Source organism: Rhineura floridana, chromosome 9, assembly GCF_030035675.1.
Source record: "Rhineura floridana isolate rRhiFlo1 chromosome 9, rRhiFlo1.hap2, whole genome shotgun sequence".
Lineage (NCBI taxonomy): Eukaryota > Metazoa > Chordata > Lepidosauria > Squamata > Rhineuridae > Rhineura > Rhineura floridana.
In genome coordinates this window covers 105,055,030-105,068,289 of record NC_084488.1, presented here as the reverse complement: position 1 = coordinate 105,068,289, position 13,260 = coordinate 105,055,030, and the positions used below count along the sequence as shown (strand labels likewise).

At 43.0% G+C, this 13,260-nt stretch overlaps 1 protein-coding gene and 1 long non-coding RNA gene across 3 annotated transcripts in view; one reads left to right on the top strand and one right to left on the bottom strand.

Moving 5' to 3' along the window:
- The window catches only part of GPRIN3 (GPRIN family member 3), a 62,523-nt gene extending 59,265 nt beyond the window's left edge, over positions 1-3,258 (bottom strand). The window contains exon 1 of the mRNA XM_061583028.1: positions 2,636-3,258. The gene's annotated coding sequence lies outside the window, so the exon portion shown is untranslated. The remainder of the gene's footprint in view (positions 1-2,635) is intronic.
- LOC133363725 (uncharacterized) overlaps positions 3,030-13,260 on the top strand; it is a 46,847-nt gene continuing 36,616 nt past the window's right edge. Inside the window, exons 1-2 of one of the 2 annotated variants that reach the window (XR_009757742.1) lie at positions 3,030-3,247; positions 4,798-4,965. This is a non-coding gene — a long non-coding RNA (uncharacterized LOC133363725). Of the gene's footprint in view, positions 3,248-4,792; positions 4,966-13,260 lie in introns of both variants that reach the window. The other variant, XR_009757741.1, reaches the window with a different exon arrangement.

Here is a 13,260-nt window from a genome sequence, read left to right as displayed (position 1 = left end):
AACAGCAACCTGACCAACGTCACTCAAGCTGGCTTCATAGACATGGCTCCAATCTCCTAGTGGCATACCCAACAGAGTTGTATCCTGTCACCCTGGTGAGGTCTTCTTCCCATGACCCAAACCCTCTTCTGTGGGCTTTCAGGGGTAAACAACGAGATGCCCTCCGGCTACTGACAGACTCCAAGTCCCATCAGCCCCAGCCAGGATGGTCAACAGTGAGGGCTGATAGGAGCTGAAGTCCAACAACATCTGCAGGGCACCACGTTGGAAAATCTTCTGTGCACAGTGTGTGAACAAAAAAGGACACAGTCTTCGTAAAAAAACCATTTCACTTGGGGGGGGAACAGAGGGAGTGGCGAGAGATACACAGGTTGACAGGGGAAAGCAGAAAATTTGTGGGATACCATTTTTGCCACAAACGTAGGCACTCCTTTCCCCCGTCCGCTACCCCTCTCCCCGCAAATCAATCAGTGACAGAAACCATCAAAATGGTATGAGTGTTAATTAACAAAAGATGCCACAAGACTGCACTTGGTTGTGGTCTTGTTTTCCCATCACCTGTACTGGGCAAGTATTTCTGCGCTGTGACAGTGGTGTTGCTATGGTAATGACTCTTCTTTCTACAGGATGGAGCTGGGAAGGGGGGGAACACTTTATACAAACCAAACACACTGCAGCAAAAAATGACAGAGGGCAGAATCCAGTGGGAAGATCTCCTGCACACGTTCTTATGCAGCTCTCATTTGTCTCAATGAAGTGTGCGGTGCACAAGGAGAACCTTCTGGACTGTGATTTATACACACACACACACACACACCAATGGATAGTTGAAAGTCAGATTTATTTATTAAAAAATATGTGTGTCTGTTTCCATTTGTCGGTTTAAAGCCCCTGAAGAGGACATGTTATCCCCTGGTTGATTTGTTTATTTTTTAATAAATAAATCTGACTTTCATCAATCCATTGGTTGGTGTTTCTTCCTCTTCTCCCGCCACCCCTTTTTTGCTTTTAAAAGCCCCTCCACCAAAGGAAGCATTTTAAAAACACCTCCATCAAATAATTATGATGAAGTCAATAAACCAAGAGGTAATTGCCTTCTCGGGAGACTTAGCAGTGTGCGTTCGCTCAGCTTTGTTACAGACGTGCCTCCCCTTGCAAACAGGAAGGGGAAACTCAAGGTGTTTGTTGAAAGATAAAGAAGCAAAACTTTGCACCCAACCGAGCCCACTTCCCCCATTTGTTCTGAGCAAAACCTTGTACCTTCTACTCCATTTCCTAAACAAAAATATTTTCGGTAGGGGATAAAGGAGGAGATATAATAAGGCAAAGGGAGGTTTGCTCTAGAAAGTGGTGGTTCCGATTGTCATTTTAAGAAGGATTCAGCACTGATGGTTGTTCACCAGATCAATGTATTCCTTCCCATAGTGTAGCTGTGCTCCCACAAATGAAGACACAGCTTTTACCTACTCTAAGAGTTAAACTCCTTGTTTTGTGCTCCCACACACTTATGAATGGTGGTATGTACTCTGATGAACACATAGCTCCATACAGGCTTTGATTTACTTTGACTTACAACACAACCAGAAGCAGAGTTAAAGTGGGTTAAGATCTTGACATCTCAGGAATGATCATTTGTGCAAACACAGCCTATGAAGCGAATGGCCTCTTAAAAGCACCAGGGCCTCTCACCCTGACCTTGCGTCTGGGAAAAGTTCCCTCAAGTGCATTATTTTCATAATAAATTATCCAGCCATCAAAGTAACTCATAAACAGTCTGTACACATGTCACACATCTGGGCCTTAATCCAATCCTGTTTCATTTGTCCCCTCTTCCTCTAGGGTGGTTAGTACTGGAAGTGTCCTCCAATTTCTTTCTAGGAGGAGAAGAATCATCCTAAAGGCAGCACAGGGATGACGGCGGCGGATGGGATGGAACTAATAATATCATACTTTAGGTGGGCAATTTGACCCGTTTAATTTTCAGTTCATGCAAAATAGAACAGTCGAATACGAGAGAAGACAATTGACACCCCCCCATATATTTGCCTCCACCATCCCATTTTCACCCCCATATGTCCCTACAAGGGACAGTAAAATTAGACCTCTGCAAAGAAGAAGTAAGCGTTGAACAAGCGAGAAATCAATGCAAGGGCGACTGAACTTGTTTGTTAAGTTCATCTCTGGGATGCAAGTCGTTTCTTCCTATCACAGCCAGGGTAGCAGTAGTAATAGTAACAACAGCAATGATAAATAATGATATTGATGCTGGTTATACATTTAGAAAGGGAGCAGAAGGCGGGAAAGAAGATGACTGGAAGGGCTTTAGCCGCTTTCTTTTTTTGTTAGGCGCAGCAGCGCGATCCTAAGCATATATCTCAAGAAGTCCACACCACCAAGCTGGCGCTTAGGATTGCGGCCGTGCCGTGCGATATTAGGCACGTTGACTCAGAAGTCGGGAGTTCAGCAGGAATTGCTCCCAAGTTAAGTGCGCAAAGGAGAGTTCAGCCAGTATACACGTTACCGTCATCTTCCACCTTTCTGCCAAGGGACGCACAACGCCTGTATTGTTGTGTCTTCTCTTCGTTTGCCAGACATACTGCCCCCAAGGCAGCCTGAGCCTTGCCAACTCTCTTACCTTCAGGAGCCACGACGAAGCCGCAGCAGCGGCTGCAGCAGCGCAGGCAAAAGGAGGGATGACCTTGCAGAGAAATTCCAAATCGGAGCAGGAAACGGGAGACGCTTTCCCCCTCGGCTGCCGTGCAAAACATAACATGAAAAGAACCATCCAAAAAAGGATTCAGACGCAAAAAACAAAAAACACAGCCCGCAACCACGATCTCACTGCTGGCAAAACCCAGAGCCTCCTCTGTTAAGGCTTGGAAGAGGGGAAAGCCACAAGTCTTAAGTGGAAGCGGAGAGCACGCCGCTGCTGTTTGCGACGGCTCCGGCTTCTCCCAGCCAGCATTAGGCGCTGTTGTTGGGGGCGGTGCAGATACCTCCCGGGGGGCGTTTCTTCCCGTGCCGGGCGGCGGGCGGGGTGGTGGTTGCTTCCGCTGCTGGCAGCTCGAGAAGCGGTTCACCGCGGCTTCTTTCGCGTCTGATCTTCCTGGCTCGTCTCCGGCTGAACAGCGCGACGAGGCGAAAGGGAGTCGCACGCGCGTTACAGGCGCGCATCGCTGGTGGGGCTGGTAAGGGATCCGAGGCATTCAAAGCAGCCCTGCCAGGTGGCGCTGGAAGGCGGCTTGAGGTAGGGGGAGTCAAAGAGCTCTCGTCCCGTCTCTCTCCGCCGCCCGCCGCATTTTTAAGAGCTTCCTGTTGCAGGAGAAAGCTGAACTTTCTCACAGTCTGCGCCCTTGTTTTGTGTTTGGCCTCTCCCCTCCATCCCCATTTGAGGAAAACCGGCTGAGCTTAGCGATTAGAACCTTTCCCGATACCAGAGATCGGCCCAGGAAGAAACGGGGACAGTGCTTCTGTCCATGTGTAGAGTGTTTCCCCTCCCCCTCCCCCGCTTCATTGACTGCGATGCAATTCCCAGAGCCAGCCGGCTTTCCAGTTCGGAGTAGGCAGCCGAGCCTAGGCAGCTTCCAGACAAAGGGGAAACCTGATATCCACTGAACGTTCTTTTCGGATGCTAAATATTGCAGAGGCCTGTGTGTTGTATAATAATAGCAATGATTAATAGGCAAACATTGTAGTGTGTTACAATACAGGTGTGCCCTGGGAGAAAAGTACAGTGACTTTGTGAAGACAAATTACCATGTGAAATTGCAAATGATAAAAGCCTCATACAAGCGATAGGATGATGTCAGTGACTGAACATGGCATTTCATTTACACAAATATATAGACTTGGATCACTTTCATGCCATACATTTATTCCACTGTTATTTCACTTTTAAACAGCAGGGCCGGTGCCAAAGGGCGACCAGGTTAGGCTCTGGCCGAGGGGGCCCTGAAGGGCCCCTCCTTAGGATGTGGGGGTAGCGCTCCCCTTCTGTGACTCTCAACAGGGTCGACTCCTGACCCTGCCACACATAGCAGAGATGGAACTGTGCAGGCCCACAGTGTCCGCCCGCTCCACCTACATCTCCTCCCTTTTTGTGAATGCCTTGTGCACTGTGCGCACAGCTGCCATCAACCAAAATGGCAGCAGAGGCTTCTCTAAAGGGCTGATGCCCCTACTGCCATCTTAATTGATGGCACGCATTTGCATAAATGCAGCGTAGCGTGCATGCGTGCCATCAACAAAGATGGTGGTAGGGGTATCAGCCCCTTAGAGAAACCTCTGCTGCCATCTTGGTTGATAGCAGCGACCTGTGCGCCCAGTGTGCACGGCATTCACAGAAAGAGAAGAGGTAGATGGAGCAGGCCCACGTGGTCTGTAGTCACGCCTGGCACCAACCCTGTTAAATAGTCATGACTTCCCTCAAAGAATCCTGGGAAGGGTAGTTGGTAGAGGGAGCTGAGTTAGGAAACCTCTATTCCCCTCACAGAGGTTCACTTCTCAGAGTGGTTTAACAATCAATCTCTCTTTCCAGGGAACTGGAGAACTGTAGGTCTCTGAAGGGAATAGGATTCTCCTAGCAATTCTCAGCGCCCTTCATAAACTACACTTCCCAGGATTCTTTGAGGGAAGCCATGACTGTTTCAAGTGGAATAAAGGCATGGTACACATGTGACCTTACACAACTCTTTAACAATATTGAATAACAATGGGACAAGCAAAAGGTTATATGAAGTTAGGGCCTGTATAGTAATTTTTTTTTAATAATGTTTTTATTGGTTTTGGGTAGAACAGAATACAAAACAAGAATAACTTATACAACAATGAGAAAAAAATTGATTCTACAAGAGATTCAAGCTGCAGTTGTATACCCACAGACCTGGGAGTAAGCCCCATTGAACTAAACTTTTGAGTAGATGTGCATAGCACAGGAGGGAAGCCTCTGGCCAGGTAATGCACAAGGTAAGTGTAAAAACATTTCACTTCTGGCTCCGAGTTCCAAATTGCAGATTATGATTGTATATGTATTGTACTTTGAAAATCAGCCAGGAGACACTCCTGGAAAAGATTACGTCTAACTCTGATGACATCACCAAAATGGCCACCACTAGGGCTGTGCATGGACCTCCCAATCTGGTTTGTGGCTCCAGTTTGTAATACAGATCAGGCCCGATCTGGTCTGGACAGATTTGGACCTGATATGACCCAATTTGGATCTGAATCCAGATATTACAGCTCTCTAGAAATCCCATTGAGATACATTGCAAAACATAACAGCCATTACATTCTTGTTTTATGAGCATGAGACATGATATTTGCAAACATGGTAACTGCTGTATAGGGGAATAAACCTGCCAAGTTGCAGATGGATAGCTCCATGTGTTTTCATGCTAGCCACATTTAAATTTTAAGATATTTTAAAATTAAAACAGACATAGCAGTTTATTTTTTTTAAAGAGGGACATGACATGTGGTGGCATGGTAGCCCCTATAGAGGGGATTCGCTCAGCCAAATTTCAGGTGGGCAGCTCCAGGGGTTTTCATGCTAGCCACCTTTAAAGTTCATTATTTCCAAGAAAGATTTTTTTTTAAAAAAAAGACACTGTCATATGGGAGCAGATTTCCAACAGCAGTAGTGAGTGAGGGAAAATTAAAAATAGAATAATAGAATAGTAGAGTTGGAAGGGGCCTATAAGGCCATTGAGTCCAGCCCCCTGCTCAATGCAAGAATCCATCTTAAAGCATCCCCGACAGGTGGCTGACCAGCTGCCTCTTTAATGCCTCCAGGGTTGGAGAGTTTACCACCTCCCTAGGTCATTGGTTCCATTGTCAAACAACTCTAACAGGAAGTTTTTCAACCAAAATCTGGCTTCCTGCAACTTGAGCATGTTATTCTGTATCCTGCTCTCTGGGAAGATCGGGAAGAGATCCTGGCCCTCCTCTGTGTGGCAACCTTTCAAGTACTTGAAGAGTGCTATCATATCTCTCCTCACTCATCTCTTATCAAGGCTCAGCATGCCCAGTTCTTTCAGTCTCTCCTCATAGGAGTTTCTGGTCTTTGTTTCTAGTCTGCTGATCATCCTTATTGCCCTCCTCTGAACTTGTTCCAGTTTGTCTGCATCCTTCTGAAAGTGTGGTGTCCAGAACTGGACCAGTACTCAAGATGACCAGTGCTGAATAAAGGGAAACTAATACTTCACGCTATTTGGAAACTATACAGTAGGGCCCCGCTTTCCAGCATTCTGCTTTCCGGCGTTCCACTGATGCGGCGGCTTTCAATCGGGAAATTCCCCATTTTAAAGCCGATTTTGCCGTTTTGCAGCATTTTCGTGTGATGCGACCCATTAAAGTCAATGGGTTCCGCTTTACGGCAATTTCCGCTTTACGGCGGGAGCCTGGTCCCTAACCCACCATATAAGCAGGGCCCTACTGTACTTCTGTTAATGCAGCCTAAATAGCATTTGCCTTTTTTGCAGTCATATTGCACAGTTGGCTCATATTCAGCTTGTGATTAACAACAATTCCTTCTTGCATGTGGTATTGCTGAGCCAAGTATCCCCCGTCTGTGCATTTGGTTTTTTTCCCCTAGGTGTAGAACTTTGCACTTATCCCTGTTAAACTTCATTCTGTTGTTTTCAGCCCAATGCTCCTGCCTATCAAGATCCCTTTGAATTTTGTTTCTGTCCTTCAGGTATTAGCTATCCCTCTCAATTTTGTATCATTTGCAAATTTGATAAGCATTCCTTGCATTCCCTACATTATTAATGTTAATAATAGTAACTGTGGTTAGCAATTGGAAATAATGATAATAATTCTGAACAGATAATAATAATATTTATTTATTTCATGTATACTCCACCTTTCTTTTCATGAAAACCAAGGTGGCTTACATATAGTTCCCAGGCAGTCTCCCATCCAGGCACTGACCAGACCTGACCCTGCTTAGTTTCAGCAGGGAGCTGGCCTTATGAGCCTTCAGACCACAGCCTGGGATAATAAAAATAACATAATAATAAAATAAAATAATAAAATAACAAATAATAAAAACAACAACAGTTCCTGCCCTGAGGAGCTTACAGTCTAAAATTTGATACAGAGGGAACAGCAGAGGGAGGAGATTGAAGTGGGGACAGGGAGAAACGGAAGGAATAAGCAGTTAATTAAGTGCTTAGGTTAAATACAGGCTGAGTTGCAGTAGGGTGTGGGAACTAGAAAGCTGAGCCAAAGTCTTCACAGTAGGTTTTTAGGAGGGATTTGACAGAAGACTGGGAAATGGCATTATGGATGTGTTCTGGGGGGCAGTTCCAAGCATGCAGGGCAGCAAGGAGCAAAGGGCGGAGTCTTTTGAGGGGACAGGAGACTTCTGGATGGTAGAGACTGGTGGTGAATGGTAGAGGTTGCCTGTTCAAAGGCAGCTTCAGTGCACTGCAGTAATCTAATCGAGAGGTTACCAAAGTGTGTGTTATTTCAACTGCAGCTGAACAGTTTGTGTTCGCAATCAAACAAATCACATCAAATCTGAGGAATTTCCCTAATTTGCCCAGGCCACGTGGTGAGCTTGCAGGGTTTAATTTCACTATAATGAAATTTGGGTGTGTGTTAAATAAAACAATCTTCAATGTAAATTTTTTTTTTTTTTGTAAAAAACATGTTTCCAACATTTTTCATATGACCTTGAGTTGCATTTAGGTTAGCTTCTGAGTCTCTCTGCCCCCCAGCACTACAAGCTCTTTAGCTGTCTCAGAATTATGAAAGTGGAAAACCTATTACACAGCTTGCCATCAGAAGTCTGTTTTTTATCTCAGCAGCATCCATGAACATCAGCTTCTGTTTATGTAGTAGAGTCTATTTCTAGGATTTGGCTAACAGAGATGAATTGGACAAAGTAATATCAGAGGCAACAATTACCCGTGGTTTATACAGAAACATACCAACAACCCAAAATGGTTTTCTCTGCAAGGGCCTTTCTGCGCAATTAAAAAAAGAATGTTCCCCATATTTGTGCATCCTTACATTCCAATGTAAAACTCAGAAGTCCCACTAAGGTGCAGACTAGATGAGGCATGCTAGAGGGTCTGCTTAATTCTTTCCCCTCTGGCCATTTTCCTCCCAAAATTGCCTCCCCAGCTGCTGTTCTAGTTGCAGGAGAACAGATACAGGTACTCATATATTTCTTCACATAGATAGAAAACCAACAAGGAGTAGCAATTTTGAATTAAAAAAAAACAGAAGGAAAAGGGTTCTCTGCTGGTTCTCTACTCAAACTCAGGGCCTTCCAGACAAGCTTTTAGTTTGATAAACAAACATGTTAGAGGAAAGATTCACATGACTTCATGCTACATCTAGTTTCAGCTTGGATTCAATGGGACTTAGGATGGAAGTATGCATTACATCAGTAAACACAAGTTCCCAACTACAGGGTTTGATTAATAAAGAAAATTCAGGGCAGCAAGAGTGAGAGATGTTTTCAGAGGAGAAGCAGCAGGTGGTATGGGGTGCATAACTCATGCCTCTTGCTGTTTCCCTGCAACCCTTCCTACTTTGCTCCCTTTCCCCCCCCCCCAATTCACCTGGCTCCAATTCCAGAAATAAGTCTGGCTGCAGTAAAATAGGGGTTGCAAGTGGAATGACAGTTGGAGGGAAAGGTTAAGCACCTCCTTCCACTAGCTGTTTCTACCCTGAAAATGTCATACTCCCCTGTACGTTTCTGTTATTGAGCATTTATGGGTTTGGAACGTCTCTTTGGTGATATAATTTGTAGTTGTGCCTTTATTCTCAAATTAAGTGTGCATGGGATTTCAGCCAATCCTGAGCAGCTCTTATGGGGCTTATTTCCTGCTAAGTATGTTTAGGATTGCAACTGTGCAGCCTCACTTGTCACATGTTTGCTTGGAAGTTAATTCCACTGAGTTCAATGGGACTTTGTTCCTAATAAGTGGCAGGCTAGTGGACCCTGGTCTGGTAAGTCCTAGTTGTCTCCACCTGGAGCCAGAGATAAAGTTTTATGCACTGTGACATATTTCTGACTTACTTTGCAGTTGGAATGCTCAATGTAAGATATAAAAGAAGCAGTAAAAACACAATAACAAATTGTACAACATCTAGCACAGTGCATTACAATTACTACAACAGGCAGAAACAAATCATTAAGTGGTCCATCAAGACCATTAGCAATTTTCAAGTGGTCCGTGGAGGGGAAAAATGTTTGGGGACCACTGCAATAGAGCACACCAGTTTTATTTGGGTCTGTCTGTGAATCCTGCAAGATGGGGGCAGGAAGCTGGAAGAGAATGTTCCTTATCCCGTTTGCTCTGCTGCTGCCCCCGCACTGCACACATGCTCAATTTTTTTGTCACAATCTGTCTTCTATTTTCAGTGTGCCCGGGTGTTTCCCCGCTTGCATTCAAACAGTGCTTCCCTCAATTGAGGGGATTTTCATAACAGCAGTCCAAAGCATCCCTACATACCGTTCAGTAAGAACAGCATGGAACTCTTGGGTGAGAATGTTTGGTCACCATTTCCATTACTAAACATCCGATGGGAAGGAGGAGTTGAAACTGGCTGAGAATTCACAGGGAACAATGGTGTGCCTGTGTGTCACTGTAGCTTGGTGGCAGAGTGCATGCTCTTCCTGGAGAAGAAGGTCCCAGTTTGTTTGTTTTTGTAATGCAAATTTATTAAAGGGGGAAAAAGGAGGAAAATAAAAAAGTCGGCTCTCATTAACAATACAAAAAACATCCATCTTATTTACACCTACAGATAGATATTCAAAGATCCAGATCTTTGAATAGGTATCCAAACAAAGCTTGGTGTTTATAGAAAGTATGTTCAAATGTAGCAAAGGTGTTAAGGTCTTCAGACCATTGCCTAACAGATAGTGGGTATTTATCCTTCCAAGCTCAAAATATGCCACCATAAGGGCTCATAAAATCAGTTTTCGCTATCTTGTCATTAATCCCCATATCACAGGAATATAATTTAAAAGTACATGGACATCTGCAAATATCAAACATTTCGGTAATACAAAATTGTACTAGGGATGGACAAATCTGTCAATTTCCAGTTCTCTCAGTTTCTCATTTTTCCAATCTCACATTCAGTTCTCCACACTTATGCAGCAATTTAGCACAAGTTTCCCCTAATAAACACCTTTTTGTATGTAGTTTTGACGAATATACACATTTTTGCAAGCAATTTTCACTAATCTAATGCATGTTTGTATGTTTTGTATGCTTCACTAATATATGCATTACATTATATATGCAAAAGTGTGAGTTTTGAAGGATGGCTGTATTTTGGTTCACACAGTGTTTTGGAAAGTGCAAATTTGGTAAGTTTACTTCTAAATGCAAACTGAATCGAATTTCTCCCCCGTCCCTAGTTGATACAGACAACAAGACAATATCACTAGACAAGCCCCCATCAAGGGCCCAGGTTCAGTCCAGTTTAATCTCCAGTTAAAAAGGACTAGGTTGCAGGTGATGGAAAAGACTTTGCCCTGAGACGATAGTAAAGTGCTGCGAGTAGACAATGTTGAGCTAGATGGGGCAATAGCCTGACCTGCCACCTGTGCATGTAGTAATGCTGCTGTCATAACATGGACTGAACATTCAATTTCAGTGGCGTCACTAGGGTTGGTGTCACCCGGTGTGGTAACTCATGGTGTCACCCCCATGGACCTCCTCCCGTATCAGACCATACAGAATCCTTAGTAATGTTTTTTGTACTAATGTTACTCGTAAATCGTAATTCCCATATATCACTGAATGTAATGGCAATAGTAGTGACATAAACAACTAGCAAAATTAAAATTACACCTTTAAATTACAATATCATACGCACAGCTCAAATTCTTGCTCTTATTACTAATGGGAGTTAATTATCTTGCATATGCCCATAGTAAATTTTCAGATACTTTCAGACCCTCAGCAATTTTCAAGTGGTCTATGTAGAAGTAAGGTTTGGGAACCCCTGGAATAAGACACCTGCTTATGTCCCTATGCTGCTCTCTCCCCTCATTTAGGTGCCTGGGATTCATGCGTGTGGACACACCTCCTTACAATTATGATGGCATTCGCAAATATGTACTTTCACACAGACTTTGGTTTTCCATAACACAATGTTTGTCCAAGCCTCCACACTGGGGGGGGGGCACTACTTGCACACCCCTTCCATAAGCACATCAAAGTTGGATACACACCTGAACCAAGACCCAGACAAAAGGGCACTCAAAACAAAAAGGTAATTACAGTGGCTGAGTAGATCTTGTACAGTGGTTATACTGACTGGGCAGCCACTGTCCTTCACATTTTACAAAATACTTTTTTCTATACAAAGATTAAATTTCTGTGTATGAAAAAGTAATATATGAAGTGGTCTCAATAGTGAGAAAAGTAAACAAGTGAATGGTGATCCAAATGTTTTTCATTCTCACGTTATGAAGCTAGCTGCCAGATGATGTATCACCTTCGCTACGCATGCTGCGTAGACTGAAAAAACAGCACCCAAGCCACCATTCAATACGTGCATGTGTTCTTTCCAACATGAATCTACAGGTCTCAAAAAGTTATGTGTGACAAAGTCCTCAAACTTTATAACATGCCTCAAACATGGTATCTTGTTCTACCAGCATGCCTTCACACCATCACTTTGCCAAAACATAAGGATAGGTAAATTGCTTTTAGGGAGGTTCACAATTATGATTTCCTATTTATTTAATCTAAAAATATTTAAAATACATAAAAACAGCCAGGGGAAGATATTGGAGAAATATAAAATAAATACAAATTAAAAAACGGGGGGGGGAGGTGAAAAGACCTTAAATGTGCTACTCACCATCTCTCAGCCTATCCTCCCATCAGGATGAAAAAAACAGAGAACCATGACCACCCCCAGGAAGATCGGCACACTTAAAATGTAGAGGAAAAAATCATCTACAACCATAGTGTGAAATCAAATACTTATTGGGACACAGTATGAAGAAATATTTATATAAACATGACTATCAAATATGTTTATGAATTACACAGTCTTTAAATATATTTATAGTGCAATCCAATGTTTGTTTACTCAGAAGCAAGTCCCAATGTATTCAGTGGGGCTTACTGAAACTGGGAAGTGTGCAGAGAGCTACAGCCTCAAGCGATAAGGAACTTGTTCTTTCAACTTGTTCTTTTAAGTTGAGACCATATCCAAGTCTGAGTCTGTGTTGGAATTGCTTTTTAATATGTTTTTAAGCCTTTTCTTTGTTTTTTAAAAAATGTCTTTTTAAAGCTTTAAAAAAATATTTTCAAAGACGTTTTAATATATTTTAAAGTCTGTTTTTATGATGTTTTAAAGTGCTTTTAGTGCTTTTGTTTGCCGCCCTGGGCTCCTACTGGGAGGAAGGGCAGGATATAAATCAAATAATAAATAAATAAACTTCATTCATCCAACCCAAAATTCAGAATCATGCCTCTTTAGGCTGTTTTCCAACGGTTTATTCTTGCTTTATGGTTATTGGATTTTAAATGGCTTTATTTCTTGTTGTGAGCTGCCTTGGTTTCCAACCCTACCTCACAGGGTTGTTGGAAAGACTACACACACACACTGCAGATGTATAAATACATACAGCCCATATAATAGTTTATTTTCAAACCAGTTGGTCATTGCAGAAAAATCAGTATTAGTTTAAAAAAAATCAGTATTCGTTTCCTACAGAATAAAAACTAATACCTAAGTAAGCCCTGCCTACTTGCTTTAAAATAGGACTGGAGGAGGGGGGGACAGAAAGACAACACAAACGCAATTCTTTTTTACATTCACTCCAAAGTCCCATTGATTTTCAGCACATTCATAACCATGTCTACTCAAAAGTAAATCCTATTGAATTCAATGGGATTTACTCTGGAGATATGGGATTAGCAATGATTTTACCCCCACAAAAGCAAGTATTGGGAAGGTTTTGAAAACACTGCCCAGGATCTGACTCCTACACACAAGAGGGGAAAAAACTGAAATATATATACTTACCCAATTTATGAGATTTTCAGATAAACGGGGGGGGGGGCACCATTTTCTGGCCTTGCAATGAGGTTTACTAGACACTGACACAGGTCAAACAAACACTTCACTGATTGGCTGCAATCCTGAACGGGCGGGGTTAAATCTACGAAGTGCTATACAGTAGTTTAAAAAAAGATTTAACGGGGTGGCTGACGTTTTTATGTATATCTCGAGAACCGGACCACCTAGAAACTTAATTTCTTTTTTAAATTA